This window comes from Odocoileus virginianus, chromosome 29 (assembly GCF_023699985.2).
Source record: "Odocoileus virginianus isolate 20LAN1187 ecotype Illinois chromosome 29, Ovbor_1.2, whole genome shotgun sequence".
Classification (NCBI taxonomy): domain Eukaryota; kingdom Metazoa; phylum Chordata; class Mammalia; order Artiodactyla; family Cervidae; genus Odocoileus; species Odocoileus virginianus.
In genome coordinates, this window is record NC_069702.1 from 10,125,348 (window position 1) to 10,149,317 (window position 23,970).

General features: G+C 40.7%; 1 long non-coding RNA gene across 1 annotated transcript in view; it reads right to left on the reverse strand.

Moving 5' to 3' along the window:
* LOC110134451 (uncharacterized) overlaps positions 1-23,970 on the reverse strand; it is a 55,392-nt gene that overhangs the window by 25,723 nt on the left and 5,699 nt on the right. The gene's annotated exons all lie outside the window — the stretch shown is intronic.

A 23,970-nucleotide genomic window follows, 5' to 3' on the forward strand; every position in this document is an offset into this window, starting at 1 on the left:
AATTTACCTTTATTCAATCCATCAAGAGATGCATTGGCCATCTGCAAACATAGTTATACCTGACATTATTTTTCCAGGTGATTTACAATTTAGAAAATGTCTTTATGTGTGTGATCATACTCAATGCTCACAAAAAGAAAACAAAATAAACAGTGCTATTGGCATAATTTTAAGTTGATAGTATTAAGGGTCAGAGGAAGAAGGTGATGTGTATTGGACCTGTGTCACAGATTTTATTAAAATATTCAGTTTTTCTGAATCTCAATATCATAATCTCAAAGTCAGAATTAGCAAGACTTTTGCTACGGCTCCTGTTACAAAGTACCACATACAAGTGGCTTAAAAAATAGAAATTTAGTATTTTTCAGTTCTAGATGGCAGAAGTCTAAGATCAAGGAGCTTTCAGCGTTGATTCCTTTTGAGAAGTGTTTGTTCATCCCTCTCTCCTGGTTTCTGGTGGTCTGCTGGTGATCTTCAGTGTCACTTAGCTTATAGACTCGTGATTTTGATCTTTTTCTTTGCTTTCTAATGATATTTTTCTTGGGTGCATGTCTGTTTCCAAATCCCCCCCTTTTGGAAGGAAACCAATTATTTTGTTGGATTAAGGGCTAACCCTACTTCAGCAGGACCTCATCTTCAGTCAGTTTAGTTCAGTTCAGTCGTTCAGTTCTGTCCAATTATTTGCAACCCCATGGATTGCACCATGCCAGGCTTCCCTGTCTGTAACCAACTCCTGGAGCTCGCTCAAACTCATGTCTATCGAGTCAATGATGCCTTCCAACCATCTCATCCTCTGTCATCCCCTTCTCATCCTGCCGTCAATCTTTCCCAGCATCAGGGTCTTTTCCAATGAGTCAGTTCTTCGCGTCAGGTGGCCAGAGTACTGGAATTTCAGCTTCAGCTTCAGTACTTCCAATGAATATTCAGGACTGATTTCCTTTAGGATGGACTGGTTGGATATCCTTGCAATCCATGGAACTCTCAAGAGTCTTCTCCAACACCACCGTTCAAAAACATCAATTCTTCGGTGCTCAGCTTTCTTTATAGTCCAACTCTCACATCCATACATGACTATTGGAAAAACCATAGCTTTGACTAGAGAGGCCTTTATTGGCAAGGTAATGTCTCTGCTTTTTAATATGTTGTGTAGATTGGTCACAGCTTTTCTTCCACGGAGCATGTGTCTTTTAATTTCATCTGCAGGACCTCATCTTAACTTAGATAATCAGTGATCCTATTTCCAAATAAAATTGTATTCTTAAGTATTGGCAATTAAGATTTCACTTAGAATTTGAAGAGTGGAATACAGTTCAACCTTTAACAGTTGGTGTTGCCTGGTATCTGTTTGAGAGTTGCTTATAATCTATTTTGGCAAGCTATATACAAATCCAAATGATTCCATATAAAAGGTAGGCAACGAAGTGTTCCCACTGAGACTTGATGAGTTCTGAGATGAAAGAGACCCTGTTCTCCTAGGTAAACCAAGACAATTGCTATAAATTGGCAGCCCATGTTAACCTTAGAGTAGAAGTGAGATTTAGATAGGGAAGTAACCAAAAAAAAAAAAAAGATATGGAAGTAAAGAATATTCCAGACATCAAGTTCAGTGTTTGTTAAGAAGAGAAGTCAGTCCCCAAATGTGCCCTGAGAAGAGGAATTAGAGTTATTCTAAACTATAAAATAAGAAAATCAGAGTAGAATTGGGTAACGTTGATTTTATGTTTATTTCTGGAGATAAAAATTAAGTAACTCCAAGGTCTGGTCTTAGTCTGTAAAATGGGAATACTAACTCAAATATCACAGGGAGTTGGCTTGTTTCATTGTTTTTTTTGTTGTTGTTGTTTGTTTGTTTGTTTCAAACATATGAACAATGTATGGTGAAGCTTATATGTTAATGTCTTAATAGATGTCTGTGGTATGCTGCCAAAAATTGAAAACAAGCTACTGTCTGAAGCTAGAAAGAATGGTTCTCTTTGCATTCTAAAACGCAGGTGACTTTTACACTGAGAAACGATAGCGAAGCTTTTGTTGAGTTAAAACAAACCAATCCTTGTTTACTGGCCTGCGGATTTAAGAGAATAGATTGTCATTTTAATTGACAGAGGATTCTGAAACTCTGTCAAGAGGATTTATTCAAATTCTTCTGGACAGTCTCAGAACTTACAGTCCTGTGTTTGAAAACAACTCTTTTTTCAGTTCAGAGGATGACATCTTTGGGGAGTTGTCCCTGAAAGGATATAGTCACCAATGCTCACAAAGAAAGAAATGTTCATACCCTGAACAAAGATTATCTCACAAGATAAATAGCTGTGTCCCAATTCAGACAGAAATGCATTTTGACAAGGTCAGAGTCTCTCTTCTTATTCCTCGGGCCTCGGTTCCCTGGGACACATGAGGTTCCTTGTCTGAGTCAAAGAGCTACGGGGCTGATGGGGAGAGAAACTCATTAATTTTGTCAATACCCATTCCCTGCTCTGAGCTTTATAGACTGTCTTAAGTAAAAGATGAGCTTGTCTCCATCTTCTTATTCTGTTCAGAGTGATTTAAAAATGGACCTTTCTATTTTCAGTGAATATCAAGCTCTTTATCTAATATTCACAAGCCCCATAAATCTACCCCTTCCCCACTCCTCTCAATGTACAATCAATTTCTCCCCAGTGTAGGGCCTCTCCCTAATCAAATGGGTCTCATCACTCTGAATTCAATGCTCTTTCTTGATTTTTCACACTCAGTTTTAAATTTTTCTCAATTGAAAGCTCTCTTTGTGACATCTCTTGCCTCGTTCCTTTATATCTGTTTCATCCTAGTCCAGGTTGACCAATATCCTACACATGTTCGCCTCTACCTATGCAAGCCAGACAAGACCAAGTGATCACAGCATTCTATGCTGCTAAGCCTGGATGGATGGGTGCCTACAGGACCATTTTTGTTCATGAACACAAATCTCCAAAAAGAAAAGAAAAGAGAAAAAAGCCTGATTTTAATGCTAGAATCATGGGGTCATTCTGCATTATTTATTTTATTTTGTTCATTGGAATTCACTTGTAAATTCATTTTTGTTGAGTGAAAATTCTCTAAATTCTGTTGTGCTTTACAATTTTCAAAAGTTTCACACATATGATTTCATATAATCTCACAATAACCCCTTTTTTTCCTTTATCCCTATGTTACAATGCCCCCTCACACACACACACACACACACACACACACACACACTGGTGTGTACGTATGTTAATTGCTCAGCTGTGTCTGACTCTTTGGGACCCTGTGGACTGTAACCCGTCAGGTTCCTCTGTCCAAGGGATTCTCCAGGCAAGAATACTGGAGTTGGATAGCCATTCCTTTCTCCAGGGGATCCTTACAACTCAGGGCTCAAACCCAGCCCTCCTGCATTGCAGGCAGATTCTTTACCATCTGAGCCACCAGGGAAGCCCAATTCTTTATTGTCTATTAAGTCTGCTTTTTTTTTTGTTGTTGTTATATTCACTAGCTTGTTGTAGTTTTTTTTTTTTTTTTTTTTTTAGATTCCACAAAGAAGTGATATTATATGGTATTGTCTTTCTCTGTCTGGTTTATTTCATTTAGCATGATGCCTTATTGCCTTTCTGGATTTCCAGTGTTCATACTGAATTGCCATAGACCCCTTCAACAGGATTATCCAGGCTTGGTAGGCCTGGATGCCCCCAGGGATAGAGAACACTGACATCTACAGTTCAGTTCAGTTCAGTTCAGTCGCTCAGTCATGTCTGACTCTTTGAGACCTCATGAATCGCAGCACGCCAGGCCTCCCTGTCCATCACAAACTCCCAGAGTTTACTCAAACTCATGTCCATCGAGTCGGTGATGCCATCCAGCCATCTCATCCTCTGTTGTCCCCTTCTCCTCCTGCCCCCAATCTCTCCCAGCATCAGGATCTTTTCAAATGAGTCAACACTTTGCATGATGTGGCCAAAGTGTTGGAGTTTCAGCTTCAGCATCAGTCCTTCCAATGAACACCCAGGACTGATCTCCTTTAGGATGGACTGGTTGGATCTCCTTGCAGTTCAAGGGACTCTCAAGAGTCTTCTCCAACACCACAGTTCAAAAGCATCAATTTTTTGGCACTCAGCTTTCTTCATAGTCCAACTCTCACATCCATACATGACCACTGGAGAAACCAGAGCCTTGACCAGACGGACCTTTGTTGGCAAAGTAATGTCTCTGCTTTTTAATATGCTATCTAGGTTGGTCATAACTTTCCTTCCAAGGAGTAAGCGTCTTTTAATTTCATGGCTGCAGTCACCATCTGCAGTGATTTCTGAGCCCCCAAAAGTAAAGTCTGACACTGTTTCCACTGTCTCCCCATCTATTTCCCGTGAGGTGATGGGACCAGATGCCATGATCTTAGTTTCTGAATGTTAAGCTTTAAGCCAGTTTTTTCACTCTCCTCTTTCACTTTCATCAGGAGGCTTTTTAGTTCCCCTTCACTCTCTGCATAAGACATCTACAGTACAGTGCAACTGATAAGGACAGGAATATCTAAAAAAGGGCGCTTGGAATTCTGGAAAATGCTAGTTGCTCAATGAGATAAGCTGCTGCTGCTTAGTCACTACAGTCGTGTCCCACTCCATGCGACTCTATGGAGCCCACCAGGCTCCTCTGCCCAGGGAATTCTCCAGTCAAAAGTACTGGAGTGGGTTGCCATGCCCTCCTCTAGGAGACCTTCCCAACCCAGGGATCGAACCCAGGTCTCCTGCATTGCAGGCAGATTCTTTACCACGGAGCCACCAGGGAAGCCCAGGCTAAGCTGAACTGACCTTAGTAAATAATAATCTTCTAAACAGTGTCTTCCAAAAATAAGAGAGTTTAATCTGACATAAAGAAACAAGAAAAAGAATGGTGAGGGTAGACGTGGGGGTTAAGATGATCAATGTGAGCATGATTTTTTGTAGAATGTTACGAGAGACATTGTGGGTGGAACAAACACATGTTTCAGATTAGTAAGCTAAACAACGAGACTTGAATAATGAGCATTTGACACTCAAATCCAGAAGCAGTATTCACTAGTACTTTTTTTGTACTGTACATTATGTACCAGATGATATAACAAGAGCTATCTATATTTATTCTCATTTTACCTGATTCCATAACCCAATAGGCTATTATTGCTCCCATTTGCAGATGAGGATCTTGCGTCCCATATAATTTAGTTACTTTGCCCAAATAATAAGTGAATAAAATGCTCTGGAGAAAAGTGGAGATTGTCAACAGATAAGTACACATTCTCCTGGTTTCTTATAATTGTGTTGCTAATATTCTTGCTAACATTTCGCTAGTCCTTTATTTTGGTTATATTCTCCTGCATTGCTTTAAGAAATCTTCATTCAAACTAAATAAAATGAAGTATTCACTTGAAAGAAGGGAAGAAAGAAAGGTAATAGTTTATGATAGAACTATGTTAATATGAACCTGAAATTTTCTAATCTAGAGGAGATATTTTATGGCTGGTGAAATCTCAGGGTGGCGAAGACACCATTTGTACAAAGTAAAATTTTCTTGCTCATTTATAGGCAAGTCTACACAAGTCATGTCTGATTAATCTTCTACTATTTAATTTAAGGTCCTTTCAATAGGCTTTGAGAATTGTAGGCATTAATTATTTCACTCAATATAGGAGAGAAGTTCAATATAAACTTTTATCACATGATTTTTATTCATCTTCTTGATCATCAGTTTCTACAAGGAGACTCACAAATTTCAAAGAAGAAAGAGAAGCCATCATTTAGTTCAGAGTGAAAGATGTGGACCAGAACTCGAGAAACACCCTTCAATCATAGAACAAGTGTGTACTGTTTGCCTGTTATGTAGAGGCAGTATTCTATGGTCTTGCTATACAAGAGTGAATCTTGACCTTATGGCATCATATTCCAGCAGGATGGGACAGACAATACACAACTGTCAAAATAAATACATAAAATTAAGTCATGTATTAAAAGGCTTTCCTGGTGGTTCAGGCAGTAAAGAGTTTGCCTGCAACACAGGAGATCCAGGTTCAATCCCTGAGTTAGGAAGATGCCCTGGAGAAGGGAATAGCTACCCACTCCAGTATTCTTGCCAGGAGAATTCCATGGACAGGGGAACCTGGCAGGCTACAGTCCATGGGGTTGCAAAGAATCAAACAGGACTGAGTAACTAAGCGCTCATGCATGCACGCAATCTGGTCAGGCCCTGGGAGAAGATATTATTTGGGTGAAGTTTTAAAGCTCTTTTAAGTTAACCATGCTTGGAGAAAGCATTGTTAAAACTTCTCTTCTATGCTAGGGTGTACTGGGTCAAATCAGAAAGGTATCTGGGTTTGTAGATGGATTGTGAGAGTAAGTCAGTTATGGTATAATGAACAGACTGGCCTGACCGAGAAGGGTAAGCTAGTAATCTAAAGTTCTCTATAAAGGTAGAAAGAAGCCCAGCCAAGTGACGGAAATGAATTGTGGGCGAGAAGGGAGTCAAATGTCAGAGCTAGAGAAACATGACCAAATGGCAACCTAAAGAATCACCTTGTTTTAAATAATAATGAATGTGCAGTCATATTTAGGCTGGAAAGTAAGAGCAAATGTTTGATCTCAGTCATGGGTCATGGCTTCCTGTCTGGTTTTTGTCATAATTTGTCCAAAAGGGTGCATGCACATTTCTAGCTGTCACATTTATTAGAATTATCTCTTTCCTCCTCCTGATTGGCATTAAAGTAAGCAAACATGATCAATGTTGTTAAATAAATTTTACTAGTGAAATACTAGGTCTCTTCATTTTATTCTAGGTGTTCCATGTTTCACTCAGAAATAAGGCGGGATCCTTTGTCATGCTTTGAGCATCGGTGGTAAAATCTCCTCATTTTCCTATTAAAAAATGCAAAACTCCAAGAGCTGAAGCAACTTCTAAATGTCACACAAGATATATTATAAGTTGGTTCCCAGAGGAAGTTGTTTTTGTTTTTCCCCCTTTTTCTTTATTTTTTGAAAGGAAAAAAAAAAAAATTCTGTGCTTATTTACACTTCATGGGAAAAGCATCATTAGCATTTTGTATTTTTCTGTAGGCTTTTTTCTCCCCTGGGGATTATTTTACATCTGAAAGGGCATTATTCATCAATGAATAATGAGAAAGTTTTCAGGAAACCTTTCTACTACAGCCCTGCTCCCACCCCTGTCCACTTCCCCCCAACACACAGATGCTGACTGGGTGATTGAGGCCAAGGAGAAACTTCAGGCTTTGTAGGCATTTCCTTACTAGCCTTGAAGTCACATACACCCTGGTAATGACAGCCATTCCTGCCACCCTTGACTGCAGAGATGCACAGACTCCAAAAACCAACATGGCAGCTTTTACTAAAGAGTGGACGTAATTGAACATGCAAATCGGATTTACACACTCAGGTTTGGGCAACAGTGACTATAAACACAGCCTAAGACTCACATTCACAAAATTATATTGGACTGTACATACAAATCAGCTCCCATTGAATCTTTGAAAATGAGATCACATTTCTTCCGCATTTACCGCACAGTCCATGCTGGTTAACTAGAGCAAATTGTTATCACCAAGCTCAGCAGAAAAATTGTAAAATGTTCCCGATGGTTATTTCTCCTCCCTCCTCCTGAGGGGCTTTGCAGGTTATACATTTACAGAGCGTTTAGAATGTGATACAAATCAGGCCCCTAGATTTTCCCCCCATCGGTGGTGTCGTCTGGATAAATCACACCCTTTGGCATTTGCATTGATACAACAAGAACATACCATGCAGCACAAATAACCTCATTTCCATAAAACGGCCTTTTAAAATTAGAAAATGTATAATTCATTTGGGGTGGTTATTACCGCTTTTGGTCGGGAGGGATTTAAACTTGTATTTAAATGCAAATAACTGTATTTTTTCACAGTTACACACAGGAAGCCACACAACTTAGGCACTCTAAGATGTATGGTTATCCTCCGCTATCAATTCAGGATGACGATCTTGATCACAAAAGCGGTTTACAGGTCCCGTTACAGTTTGCATGATCAAAAGCGGTTTACAGGTCCCATTACAGTTTGCAGCAAGCTCTCACATGTCAGGTGAGATCCTCCAAGCTCCAGGAGACAGACTTCCATTTTACATTTGAAGAAGCTAAAGCCCAGAGAATTTAAGCAATGTCTCAGGATCACACAGGTTCAGGTGTCATCTCTGTGAGCAGGAAGTGGCTTAAACATGGATAAGAGGACAGAATGGATAAACTTGGGCACCCAGACAGATTCAAGGATGGGAATAAGGTAACCAGAAAGAAAGGGAAAATGAGAGAGGGTAGAGGGAGAGAAAGAACCCTTTTTAAAGCGGCAGAAAATACCCAGGAAAGAAAGGGCCAGGTATACTCTTGGACAAGTATGTACTACTTTGTCTGCTTCTCATCTCCGACCCTCTGCATGGCACTGTAGCTCACAAATATTTAAAGAACAAAGAGAAGCAGAAGCCTTTGGTATCTCACAACCCAGGTGTCTGACCCAGAACCATGGTTCCTTCTATTCAACCACGCTGCTCCTGTCTCCTTTGTTCCAGAAGGCTGTTTATCCTGCAGTCTCCTGGGCAGGGGAAAGCATCTCTAAGCCCCACTCTGGAGACAAATGGCTCACCCTTTAGGTATCAAAACTGCATTCCCACAAAGGAACCAGGTTTCTGGCTGCTGGGTCTTTGTCCATCCTGTCATCTGGCTTTCTCTCTGAACCAACTCCTCCTGACTCTGACCCCCACCTTGTCTAACAAGTGTGTACTTACTCTTCAAAACTAAACTAAGGCAGGAGTCCTGGATGAAAACTTTCTGAATTCTCTTTCCATCACCAACCAGGTGATGACACCTCTCTTGCCTCAGCCTTCGTCATTTTATGAGCCCTCTCAACCTACAACCAGAAGGTTTGCTTTGCTGTAGCCATACCTCTGGGCTCAAGTCCTCAAAAGCAAGGATCTTTTCTTGTTTATCTGTACATATTCACAACCGATGTGGCAGAGAGTGGAGTATAGAAAGAATCCTATGCATGTTTGTTGAGTCTCAATTCTGCTGACACCATCTGTGTGACTTCAGACAATTACTGAGCTTCTCTGAACCTCAGTTTGAAAGTGAAGGTGTTAGTCACTCAGCCATGTCAGACTCTGTGACCCCATGGACTGTAGCCCACCAGGCTCCTCTGTCCAAGGGATTCTCCAGGCAAGAATACTGGAGTGGGTTTCCATTTCCTTCTCCAGGGGATCTTCCCAACCCAAGGTTTGAGCCCATATCTCCTGCATGGCAGGCAGATTTTTTACCATCTGAGCCCCTGAAACATTTTACTCATATTAAAAAAAAAAAAAAATGGAAGTGTAGTATGGCCAGAGTGAATATTGCACTAACTAGAAAGAGAGTGTGCCCCGTATCTGGTAAGGTATCAAAAAATGACAGTTGCCATAATCACTCCTGCTAATATTAAATCAGTGAATGAATGTTTGGATACCAGAGGTGCTGCCCTCAAGCAGACCTTTTTGACCTTTATTTATCAGTTTGGTGTCAACTATACTTCTTTCTATACAAAATACTATCCCCTTCCTGACTACATCTCTATTTATGGAGCTATTACAAATCCTGTCCTCCAGAACAGAATCATATGGTTACCCAGGACCTTGTGTTTCTCCTGCCTCAATGTCACTCCAACGTTAACAGCTTCACTGAGGCATCCATTTGTCAGCAATGGCTGGAGTTATTACCATTCTCCCAGAGACTGAATTTAATCTGTTCAGTTACGCTGTTTGCTGTGCTTCATTTTCTCATTGGCCAAATGAGGAAGTCAGATCTTAGGGATTCCAAGTTTCCTTCCAATTCAAGCTCCTGATTTTCAAAGAGAAATTCAGTTTGATCAAAGAATTTAATAATTTAATGTATTTGCTCATACTTGCTATAGCAGTGAAATTGAAAAGCTTTCTGGTCCAAGATTTAAGAGCAAGAGGAAAGACCTTCTTGACCTTGGATAAGACACTTTCTTTTTCTGAATCTTCTAACCTCATCTGAAAAATAAGGATCTGGGAGAGCAGGAATTTATGTAACAGCATTATTGAACCCCAGCGGGCATATAGAAAGTGAGGAGATATTTTTGTGTCACATGGCATTTAGTAAGTGAGGCAGAGGACGGAAATCATTCTACAATGAAAGCAACACTTTGGGATAATGAAGAATCATCCAACCCAGATTAATAGGAGTGTTTCAGTTGAGGCCATGTTAGCAATGTTCACATGATCTCCATTAGAATATTCTGGGGCTCTCGAGGCGATTCAGCGGTAAAAAGTCTGCCTGCCAGTTCAGGAGACACAAGAGATGAGGATTCGACCCCTGGGTTGAGAAGATTCCCTGGAGGAGGAAATAGCAACACACTCCAGTATTTTTGCCTAGCAAATTCCAGGGACAGAGGACCCTGGCGGGCTGCAGTCCACGGGGTCACAAAGAGTCGGATACAAATGAGTACACATGCATATTAGAATACTCCACTTTTAACATTTTTTAAACAGCTAAGGGAAGCAATAGGTGCTTAATAAATTTGTGTTTAGATAGAGTTTTGACTTTTGCAGTATTCTGATTTTCTTATTATATATAACTCTAATTAACCTTGAGATTTTATACTTAAGTTATATCAAAGGGCACAGATCTTTTCTCCTTTAAGTATGTTGTTTCCAGAAAGTATTATGCAGCCTCACTTCCTATAACCTTTCCTTCTTTCTCCTACATCAAAACCTCCTCACAGGTTGGACCTGAAACGATTAGAACTGGGAGAAATGTAGCGACATTTATTTAAGATTCATTTGGGCTTTCAGTTCTATCATTAGTCTGCTTGTATCCTCAGTTCTAGGAAGAAAACCTATAAATGGATCATTTCACCTCCAGAACTGCTGATTCTTATATTTAGTCAATTGTCTTTTTAAAAAGTATGGATTATATTTCCTCATTACCTGCTCTGAGCCAGACACTGTGCCAGTAGCTTTGTAAACATTGATGTTAATATAATAACATTTTGATTATAGATTATTTCCTCATTTTCAACATCAGGAAATTAATTTTTGGTGAGGTTTGTAAAAATTTCCCAAGGATACCTGGATTCTAGTGGTAAATCCAAATTTGAGCTTGGTTTGTCCCCTGAAAGAATCCACCTGCAAATGCGGGAGACCCCAGTTCTATTCCTGGGTCAGGAAGATCCAACGGAGAAGAGATAGGCTATGCACTCCAGTATTATTGGGCTTCCCTATGGCTCAGCTAATAAAGAATGTGCCTGCAATGCGGGAGACCTGGATTTGATCCTTGGGTTGGGAAGATCCTCTGGAGCAGAGAAAGGCTACCCACTCCAGTATTCTGGCCTGGAGAATTCCATGGACTGTATAAATCCATGGGGTTGCAAAGAGTTGGACACAGCTGAACAACTTTCACTTTCACTTCTGTCACTAAAAATTCATGATTTTGTACTATAAGGCATTCTGTTCTATAATTGGGAGATATAAGACAGCTGCTTTCTTCTGGAAGGGACCTGGTGCCTACCTGAATTTAGCCATATGAAATATTGATGTCCAAATAAGAGCTGGTCCCTGGCTGTGCAGAGAGGAGCATGGCAGCATGTGTACTGGGGATATACTAGCCCCTCACTTACATCACTGGCCCATTCTATACCTTCAGAAACTCTCTACTCATTCTGAGAAGTCATATCCTGTCTAGGGAGGGAAAAAATAATGGAAAAAAAACTTCTTAGAAGGGAGACAAATTCAGCTTTTAGATGAATAGAAAAAGGGACTTTGTGATAGTTGGAGTTGATAAATGAAAACACAAGGTGACGTTATTGTTTTCTAGAGGGCAGAGGTAAGTGCTGGGTCTACTGTTCACTAGCTTTTTGATCATGGGAAGACCCAAAAGGTTTCTGAGCCAACATTTACTCATCTGTAAATTGGTTTATGATGCTTATTCCAAAATGCTGTTGTAAATAATGAGGCATGGAGAAGGCATGGAAGGCCTCCTTCATCATCCTCGGGAGGCTTCTACTCTGGCTGGTCTTGAAGAGTTGATATTTTCTAGAATTCCACTCCTCACAAGTGCCCTCTGAGCAGTTCCATTCCTTTCTGGTATTCCTTATCTCCAATCTTGAAGCTGAGATTTGCACATCCAAATGCCAATGAGGCTTTTCCATTTGGGTACCCCAAAGGGCCTCAAGCTTGAAATTGTCATTATGCAAACACATCATTTTCATGCTTCCTTTGTCTACCCTCAGGGCTCAAGAACAGTAAAACCATCAGTCCAATTCTGATGCTAGAATCATGGAGTTATTCTGTATTTGTTTATCCTGATGCTGGGAAAGATTGAAGGCAGGAGGAGAAGGGGACGAGAATGGATGAGATGGTTGGATGGCACCACTGACACGATGGACATGAGTTTGAGTAAGCTCTGGGAGTTGGTGATGCACAGGGAGACCTGGCATGCTGCTGTCCATGGGATCGCAGAGTTGGACACAACTGAATGACTGAACTGAGCTGAACTGAATCACAATAAATTTCATTTTATTTATTTTTGTTGAATGATAGAGTTTAAATTCTGTCATGCTACAATTTTCAAGAGTTTCACACACATGATTTCTTATAAATCCCATAACACTTTTCCCCCTTACATTTTTACTGCTTCTTCTTCTCCCCATTCTCCTTGGTAATCACTTGTTTATTCTCATTATCTGTGAGTCTGCTTATGTTTTTGTTTTATTAACTAGTTTGCTGTATTTTTTACATTCCACACAGAAGGGATATCATACAGTATTTGTCTTTCACTGTCTGATTTATTTCGCTTAGCATAATGCCATGGGGTCATTCTGGATTTCCAATGTTTATGCCATATTGTTATCAACTCCTGCAGCAGGGTACCCAGCCTAGGTAAGCCTGAATACCTCCAACAATAGGGAACACTGACATTCACAGTACAGTGTGACTGATAGGGACAGGAACATCTGTAAAATAGTGCATGAGATTCTGGAAAACACTAGTTGTTCAATGGGCCAAGCTGAACCGACTTCAACAAATAATACTCTTCTAAACAATGTCTTCAAAAATAGTACTTTCTATGCTGTTCTCCTGAAACATCCCACCCTCGCCTTCTCCCAGAGTCCACAAGTCTGTTCCATACATCTGAGTCTCTTTTTCTGTTTTGCATATAGGGTTATCGTTACCATCTTTCTAAAGTCCATATATATATGTTAGTATACTGTAATGGTCTTTATCTTTCTGGCTTACTTCGCTCTGTATAATGGGCTCCAGTTTCATCCATCTCATTAGAACTGATTCAAATGAATTCTTTTTAATGGCTGAGTAATATTCCATGGTGTATATGTACCACAGCTTCCTCATCCATTCGTCTGCTGATGGGCATCTGGGTTGCTTCCATGTCCTGGCTATTATAAACAGTGCTGCGATGAACACTGGGGTGCACGTGTCTCTTTCAGATCTGGTTTCCTTGGTGTGTATGCCCAGAAGTGGGATTGCTGGGTCATATTATCTAGGGTGAAACGGATAACCAGCCCAGGTTGGGTACATGAGACAAGTGCTCGGGCCTAGTGCACTGGGAATACCCAGAGGGATCGGGTGGAGAGGGAGGTGGGAGGGGGGACTGGGATGGGGAGTACATGTAAATCCATGGCTAATTCATATCAATGTATAACAAAAACTACTGTAATGATGTAAAGTAATTAGCCTCCAACTAATAAAAATTTAAAAAAAAAAAGAGAGAAAAAAAAAATAGTGCTTTCTTTGGCATTGTAGTTATTCAGGTTTAGGATGGACAGCTGTGATCATTTTGTGTAGAATGATAGATTCTGTAGTTGTTGTTCAGTTGCCCAATCTTGTCCAACTCATCGCGACGCCACGGACTGCAGCACACCAGACCTCCCTGTCCCTCACCATCTCCCGGAGTTCGCCCAAGTTCATGTCCATTGCATCTGTGATTCTATTCAGTCATCTCATTCTCTGACACCCTCTTCTCTTTCTGCCTTCAATCTTTCCCAGCATCAGGATCTTTTCCAATGAGTCGTGTGTTTGAATCAGGTGAGCAAAATATTGGAGCTCCTGCTTCAGCATCAGGTCTTCCTACGAATATTTAGGGTTTATTTCAAGACTGACTGGCTTGATCCTTGCTATTGATATTCTTTCATTTTCAATCTATGAAAAAAATAAGAAATAGTGTATAAGTTATACTTTTTTGTCATGGAAGAATTCTAGATAGTAAAGGAGATTCTAGAACTTACCCAAATTAAATCTATATCTTTAGAACTTGACATGTCATACGCACTCAATAAATATTTGTTGAATTAATCAATTAATTAATGGCATGATTTTAAGAAAATATAGGGATAATCCAAGTTCAGACATGCTGTAACTTTTATCACTAATTTCAGCCCCTAATCTGCTCATGTCCTTTAACACCTCTAAACCTGTTTCCTTTTTCCTTCCCTTGGGAAACACACGCATCTCTAAGCCCCTTTAAAATCAACTCATTGGTGAGAGGAAGGTTCTTCATGCCTTTTTGCTGTCCTTGGCAGGTTTTGAGGGTTTGAACATTCAGACATCCAGCTACCTATTTGACTTTTCTCTTAATATCTATCTTCTTTACTCTCTCCACTTCAGATAGATGTCTAGACTTTTCTTTGAAACCTGAACATCCTCCCATTTTCCCTAGCTCAGTAAATGGCAATAACATTAAAATAAACAAACAACCAAACAGAAAACTTACTCGGGCCAGAGCTTGGGGTTTTGACTCTATTCTCTCAGACTATATCCAACCCACCAGAATGCTTGTCTAGTCTAACCTCAAAATATATCCTAAATTGCAAACTAAATTGAATGCAAAATTGTTAGTCACTCAGTCATGTCCAACTCTTTACAACCCACTGGACTGTAGTCTGCCAGGATCCTCTGTCCATGGAATTCTCCAGGCAAGAATACTGGAATGGGTTGCCATTCCCTTCTCTAGCAATCTTCCCAACCTAGGGGTTGAACCTGGATCTTCCTCTTTGCAGGCAGTTTCTTCACCGTCAACTCCAAACAACAAACAGCCATGTTTTCTGTGGACTTAAGCAACTGTTTACTGACTTGTCTCTCAAGTGACTAAGATCCCTGGCCAACACAACTGGAGGCCCAGATGCCTCAATGCACACTGGGGCTGAGGGTTGCTGTCTTATCAGCTTTGGCTGTCTTAGCAGCTTTGGCTGTTATGACAAAATACCACAGACTGGGCAGCTTAACCAATGGAAATGTATTTTCTCTCACTTCTGAAAGCTGGAAAGTTCAAGATCATGGTGCTATCTTGCTTGGATTTTTGGTGAGTATACTCACCCTGGCTTGCAGACAGGTGCTTTCTCATGGCGTTCTCACAAGTTAAAGAGGGAGAGAACACTGTTGTCTTGTTTCTCTTATAAGGACACTAATCTATCATGAAGCACCCATCCTTATGTCCTCATCTACACCTAACTACCCCCCAAAGGTTCTATCTCCAAAGGTGATTTGATGACATTGGGTGTTAAGGCTTTAATATATGAATTTGGGCGGGACACAGGCATTCAGTTCATAACAATCACTTTCTCACAGGCAGTTGAGAAGAACAAGCCACAAAGCAGGTTCCAGAAAAGAACAAACATTCAAGACTATCTCTTCACTAGGTGAAACTGTTGCAGAAAAGAAGGCAATTCTCATTCCATGTTGGAATGCTTTCTTTGACAAGCTTTTCATTGTTTTTGTTGTTATAACCATACAGAATGGCCTCAGAGAATCCTGCCCCTCTGCCTGACTGTTGAACTAAAATGCTTTTGTTCAGAACCCTGTCCACCTACAGATGGCAGGAAGGAAAAAATGAACACATTCCCTGCCTGAGGCTTGCCCTTCTAGGAGAAGATTGCAAGATTAATGGCCTTTTTACTTTGCTTCCTCACCTCCCCAAATCTCTACTCTATAAAAGAAACTGACATCCAGACCCCAATAAGATGGTTATTTTGAGGCACTAGCCTACCATCTTCTCGATCAGTCAGCTCCCCAAATAATAAAGTCTCTTCCTTGCCTCAACTCCTCATCTCTTGGATTCACTGGCCTGTCCTGTGGTGAACAGAATGATCTTGGACCTGGTAACAAAATCATTGATCCCAAAGAGTTCACAGACAGGTAGAAACCAAGAAGAAACTAGGAGTCAGAGAGACAAACAATGAGATTTCAGTAGAGGTTGGCAGAATTTTTGGAAGAGAAGATGGTGCTTGCTATAGAGTTCAGAGAAATCCCTGTGGCCCTGATAGTGGATGAGATGAGAGCTCTTGGGTGTGTTTCCCATCTCAGTGAAGTGTTGATAATGTTTAACAGCAAAGGAAAAAAGAGAAAAAAGAAAAAAGCCTTGATTAGTAGCACTTGCTAATTTTCTGGTATAAAGATTTTCTCTGTGACTATCAGTTTCCACCCACTAGTTTGTGCCATCATTTCTGAAGACAATGGTTCCCTAAGAGAGCCTTAATGAAAAGTATGAACCAAAATACTGGTTCATATGATGGGGAATAAAGCAAGCTTCCCATTGCTATTTAGTACAATAATAACAATTGCATTAATTATAGCAATAAGTATATTTTTATAGTAATAAGAATATCACTAAAAATAATTATTCATTAAGCATTTAGAATGTGTCTAGTGCTATAAAAATGCTTTCAATATATTATGTTATTTAACTTCATGATAAGTATGTTAGGTGAGTATTATCATTAGCTCATTTTATGGGAGGGGGGACTTCCTAAGGTTAAGGAACTGATGTTGTATTCAGCTCATGGCAGAGTCAGTGTAGGAACTTAGTTTTGTCTGAGTCTGGGGCCCTCAGTGTCCCCACCCAACTCAGTGCCTCCCTCAAGAGGCCACATTGGAACACCTCCTGTGACTCAGCTGCCTGTTTCCAGTCTCTACTGAATTGGTAGGACTGCTGTCTCCTTGTTTCCTGCATCTCCTTCTTTCTAGAACTCCCTCAGCTATTGAGTTTCCCAGGCACATCCGGTCTCCTGCAGAGACGTCCACCCCCGCTTCCTCCCACCATCCCCGGCCACAGCTCATGGAGCTGCAAAAAATTTGAGTAGTAACTGATGCTCTGTTGTTACTGATGCTCCAGAAACAAACAGATAAACAAACAAGCAAACAAAAAACAGCCTTGCAAGTTTTGACAACAGTCTATGCCATGCCCTGAACTGTATCTCCCAAGATTCATCAGTTAAAGTTCTAACCTGTAATACTTAAGAATGTCACTGTATACTGAGATAAGATCATTAAACAGTTAATTAAGTTAAAATGAGGTTATGTGGGTCAGCCTCAGTCTAATATAACTGGTGTTCTTACAAGGAAAGGAGATTAGGACACAGACACACAAAAAAGAGGCCATGTTAAGAGTCAGGGAAAAGATAGCTGTCTATAAGGCAAAGAGGGAAGCCTCAGGAGAAACCAACCCTATTCATACCATGATCTTGAACATTTGGCCTTCAGAACTTTCTGTTGATCAAGCCATTCAGTATTTTTTTTTTATGGCAGACCTGGCTAATGCAGCCTGGGTCACCCAAACTCATCAGATTCCTTGAAACAACAGAGTTAGTCTGTTCAGATGAAATTATGGAGGCATCTTATACTCAGTTCAACTGAAACATATGTAACCATTTTATACAGGTCATGGCATAGCTGCAAGGGAACAGGTAAAAGTGCAGTGAGGCCCCCTGATGTGAGAGTGGACCAAGGTACACAAAGTAGGTGGGGTCAAGTTGAAGACAAAAGGCTCACATTTTGTGGAAGTCACATCTGTGCTCTTTGCTCCAAGCACTCAACACACATCATCTCATTTAGCTCGTATTTTAAAGACAAGGAACCTGAAACTCAACAAGTGCAAAAGACTTGTCTAGCTAGTGTGGGAAGTAATATGTGCCTAGTGACATCTCAGGTCCATTCACAAATCCAGTTTTGGCCACAACTTGAGGCTTTCCTAAAAGCACATGATGGATGGAGAGTTCTGTACAAGTGCTGTAGTAAAGTTGTAGTTTTGTCTTGAGGGATCTGAGATGAATTCAGCTCCTCTCCTGAGTGTCTGCCTTTTTCACTTGTCTTGTGATCAGGCTGAGCAGGGTTTAGGCCCAGGGATGACAGAAGATGAGATGGTTGGATGGCATCACTGACTCAGTGGACATGAGTTTGAGTAAGCTCCAGGAGATTATGAAGGACGAGGAAGCCTGGTGTGCTGCAGTCCATGGAGTCACAAAGAATCAGTCCTGACTGTACAACTGAACAACAACAGCAATTCCCCTCTACCTGCTGAGTGAATTTGCTTGTACCTTTTGCACTCCTGGCATTTACCTGGGAATCTGTGACCTATGACTTATTTTCAGCTTACCTAGAGAGCACCTTACATCCTGTTGGGGTCTCTACCCACCTCCCAGTGCTCCAGACCATGGATCTGAATTGAACTGTACCCCTCTCCCAGAGAAGAACATAGTTCTAGGGTCATTTTGACAAGGCTGTTTTGATACAAGAGAAAATTTGGTGTGGTCTTTATAATGTTGTTCTCAGCTTCACTGTAGCCCTGGTGAGGCTCTCAGATGGGATTAAGAATAGGAAAGTGAGGGAAGGATCAGAGGTAAGCTAGGGGGCAAAGATGGTTTTAGGATGGAATGGCTACTAAGAAGTCTACTGGGTATAGCAGCTATTATTGTCTTTGAAATTCTTAGTGTTTAGGGGTTTGTTTTAGGCTAAATCACAGTGTTCTTCCATTATGATGGCTTTATTTGTACTACCTATTACCTCTGGGCATCCTGTAACACTTGCTGGTATAACTCTAATTTTTTACTCTTATTCCAGTTACAGTACCATTGAGTTCATCTATCAATTTAGGAAACACTGTCCAGAAAATGCCGCTTTAAAGACTGAGTTTTAACAGAAGTCTGAGGCCAGAATCATTTCCGTGAATGGTGACTTGCAGCTCTGGAGTTCTGTTTCTCACACACACCCTTGGCGGGAAGGTGGCTCATCAGTAGCAGGGTGTTGTCCTCAGGCTTCAGGAGGAAAGACATGAGTAACTAACTAACTAACTAGTCAGACACTTCCTTCTAGTGAGGCCACTTCCTGGTTTGTTCCAGTTCACATACTTACACTACATCCACCAATGGGAAGCCATGAACTCCCTGCCCTGAGGATTTCTAAAGTAATCAGAATCCTGTAAAGCAGAACTGGCTTAACCACATTTTGTACTTTCTCTTGCCTCACCCATATCTGCATGGCAGTCATAGGTATTAGGGGAGCTCAGAACCATGGGCTGTTTAATCAAAGCTATGGTTTTTCCAGTAGTCATGTATGGGTGTGAGAGTTGGACCATAAAGAAAGCTGAGCACTGAAGAATTGATGCTTTTGAACTGTGGTGTTGGAGAAGACTCTTGAGAGTCCCTTGGACTGTAAGGAGATCCAACCAGTCCATCCTAAAGGAAATCAGTCCTGAATGTTCACTGTAAGGACTTATGCTGAAGCTGATGCCCCAATACTTTGGTTACCTGATGGGAAGAACTGACTCATTGGAAAAGACCCTGTTGCCAGAAAAGATTGAAGGCAGGAGAAGGGGATGACAGAGGATGAGATGGTTGGATGGTGTCACCGACTCGATGGACATGAGTTTGAATTAGCTCTGGGAGTTGGTAATGGACAGAGGCCTGGAGTGCTGCAGTCCATAGGGTTGCAAAGAGCTGGACATGACTGAGCATCTGAACTGAACTGAACTGAGAGCCATAGGCAAGCCAGGTTTCTGGACAGACCAGGGATTTATTCAGGTTGACTACTAGCTGCTGTAGACTTTGGACACATCCCTTAGTCTTGCTGAGTCTCCATGTCCTCTTTGTAAAATATTAACTATACACATTCCACAGGGTTATTGACAGTGTTAGATGAGATAATGCTGGTTTAACCCTTAGAGTAATGTTTCAACATATGACTATGACTCTGAGATGAGTAATATGTGCTTTTATTCTAAAATAATAGCAAGAGAACTAAAACGCAACATTAGGGCACATATGGAAATGAGGGGACCTGGAAAAAAACAAAGAGAGCTATATCAAATGCAAGCTGGTTGATCAAACTCAGATCCTAGTGTGAACTTCAAGAATTACATCAAAAATGTTGGCAAGCACATCAGCAGACGAATGGATGAGGAAGCTGTGGTACATATACACCATGGAATATTACTCAGCCATTAAAAAGAATTCATTTGAATCAGTTCTAATGAGATGGATGAAATTGGAGCCCATTATACAGAGCAAAGTAAGCCAGAAAGATAAAGACCTTTACAGTATACTAACACACATATATGGAATTTAGAAAGATGGTAATGATAACCCTATATGCAAAACAGAAAAAGAGACTCAGATGTATAGAACAGACTTGTGGACTCTGGGAGAAGGCGAGGGTGGGATGTTTCAAGAGAACAGCATCGAAACATGTATATTATCTAGGGTGAAACAGATCACCAGCCCAGGGTTGGATGCATGAGGCAAGTGCTCGGGCCTGGTGCACTGGGAAGACCCAGAGGGATCGGGTGGAGAGGGAGGTGGGAGGGGGGACCGGGATGGGGAATACATGTAAATCCATGGCTAATTCATTTCAATGTATGACAAAAACCACTGCAATGTTGTAAAGTAATTAGCCTCCAACTAATAAAAATAAATGGAAAAAAAAATTCAGCTTCATTGGGAATCCAAAATATTCAAATTAAATAAGATATTTTCACCTAAAAAAAAAATGTTGGCAAGTAGAAACATGCTTAGAAGAGAATGACCAAGATTGTGGACGGTCTAGAAATGAAATAATGTTTGAAAAAACTCAGATGGTTAACCAAAAATAGACAGAACTTGGGAGCATGGGAAAACTGTCAAAGAGTACAGAAAATGCCCCCACAAGGACTCCAAAAGAAGAACTGAACTCAGTGGGTAACAAATGCAGAACAGATTACAGCTCAAAATATAAAAGGAGTTTCCTGATTTTATGATCCTTGTCAACCGAGAATAAAGCCTCCTAGATCAAGAATTTCTCTTGTACTATTGAGTTATGCATCTGCATATTTTACTTTTTACTCAGCAAGAATATTCCTGAATAGCTGTATATACATCAAAAGTGGTTATGAATCATCTTTTATCATTGACCTACATTAATCTGCTGAGAAGGCTCTAAATAATTCAACCCTGATTTTCCCAGGACCAGATTCAAGAGCCAAGGTGCTTACTGCCCAACTGTCAATGTCTCCTCATTTTGTCTACTCAAGAATGTAACCAGCTATTGTTCCCTTTCTTTTGTGCATCATCAATTTTCCCTCTATTCCAGATCAGTCTGATTAAAATTATATATGATCTATTCTTCCCATTCAAAAAACAAAACCCTTACTTGGTTCTACATCTTAACCTCCATTCATCACCCCATTTCTTTGTCCTCATCTACAGTTAAATTTTCAACGAGTGGTCAATATTCACATGCTCCAGATTCTTCTCTCTATTATCTCTTGAACACAATTCATTACCTGATTTCCCCTCTACTCCATAGACATCACTTAGGTTTCTTTCTCCAAGTTTCTCCATTTTGCTAATTTAATGCACAACTTTCAGTCCATCTGGTTTTGACTTATCAGCACTTAAAATATTGCATTCCTCCCTCCTTCTGGTCATACTTTCTCTGTTTGTCTTCCAGGACATCACACTCCCTTGGGTTTTCTTCTTGGTAGTCTCTTCAAAGTTAACTTGGCTCATTCCACCTCATCCTCAAGACATCTAAACAAGCCTCAGACCTTGCACTTTCTTCATCTTGACTTGCTTTCTAGAGTATACTCTCCAGTTTCAGGCCCTCATATACCATCCCTGCTCTGGCAAATCGTAAGTGTATACAGCTAGCCAAGATCTCTCCCTCTAATCCTTGACTTGTAGGTCCAAGTGCCTGCATAGTTGACATCACCACTCGGAGGCTAAAGAGACATTTCTTACCTAACATGTCTAAAACTTACTTTCTGCTATTTCCCAGCCCACCCTCATCTGTGCCTACAAAAACCTCTCAATTCCAATTAATAGAGATTTACTTTTTCCAATTGGCAGGGTCATTCTGAACTCTTTTATCTCTCCCTTCAGATACTCTCTGCCAGACTGTTTTTAAGCTGGGACATCAGTCTTCTCTACTTGGACTGGAACTCAAACCATCTATTTTTCTGGTTCTTATACCTTTAGTCTTGAAACTTGAGTTTTCACCATTGGTTCTCCTAATTCTCAGACCTTCAGACTCAGGTGTGCCACTGATCATCCTGGGTCTCCAACTTGCAAGGATCAGCTCATGGGACTTCTTAAGCTCCGTAATCAATGGTGAGCCAATTCCTCAAACTAAACTTCTTGATATATAGATAGATAACAGATCCTACTGGTTCTGTTTCCCTGGAGAACACTGATTAACATACACACACATACATATGTACATATGTATACACACATATCACATATGTATATATGTATGCTTGCGTGTTCAGTCGTGTCTGACTCTCTGCAGTCCCATGGACTGTAGCTTGCCAGGCTCTTCTGTTCATGGGATTTCCCAGGCAAGAATAGTGTGGTGGGTTGCCATTTCCTTCTCCAGGAGATCTTCCTGACTCAGTGAGTGTACTCACATCTCCTATATCTCCTGTATTTGCAAGTTGATTCTTTACCACCAGCACCACATGAGAAGCATGTATACAAATTCAGCTGGCTCTTCCTTCTTCAAAAATCCAGACTCTCATTTTTCACCACCTCCACTTTTTGACTCAAGCCATCATACTCTCTTTCTGCATTATTGCAATGACTCCTCATCGTTCTTCTCCCACCCAAGAACCTAGAGTGTCCTATAGATGGAAGTGAGAGTAAATGTTTAGAAATGTAAGCCAAATCACATAATTCCTCAGCACAAATCCTCCATGAGGTTCTCATCATTCAAAATAGAAGCCAGAGCGCTATCTGCAACAGCTAGGAGCTGGAAGCAACCTAGACATCCATTGGCAGATGAATGGATGATGAAGTTATGGTACATCTACACAAGGGAATACTACTCAGCTCTAGAAAGGAATACTCTTGAGTCAGTTCTAATGAGGTGGATGAACCTAGAGCCTACTATACAGAGTGAAGTAAGTCAGAATGAGGAAGACAAATACGATATATTAATGCAGATATATGGAATCTAGAAGGGTAGTGCTGACGGTCCTATGTACAGGGCAGCAACAGAGACACAGTAGTAAAGAAGAGACTTCTGGACTGAGTAGGAGAGGAGAGGGTGGGATGATTTGAGAGAATAGCACTGAGACATGTAGAGAATGGATGACCAGTATGAGTTCAGTGCATGGAGCAGGGCAATCAATCCTGGTGCTCGGCGACAACCTGAGGGATGGGGTGAGGAGGGAGGTGAGAGGGGGCTCAGGATGAGGGGTACATGTGCTTACCTATGGCCAATTCATGTTGCTGCATGGCAAAGCCATCACACCATTGTAAAGTAATTATCCTCCAATTAAAATAAATAAGTAAAAAGCAAATAAAACAACCCCAAAACACTCTGAAAACAAAAACAAAAACAAAACTCATCAGAGAATAGGAATTAAAAAAAAAAAAAAGAAACAGATTCCTTGGAATAGTCTCCTTACATGAACGGTCTCCACGAATCCTGAACCTTCAGGGTCTGCTCTACACCCTTCTCCATCCTCACTCACTCCTTGATGTTTTATGGACGCACCAAGAGTGCTCCATTTTGGGTTTTATGTATATTTTTTCCTTTTACCGGGATAATTGTTCTTTCCCACATGTTCATGGCTGCTTGTTGCCTTCTTAAAGGCTGCACTCCAATGTCATCCATGTCCTCCTGGAAAATCTTTTAAAAATAGTCACATCTCTCCTGCCCC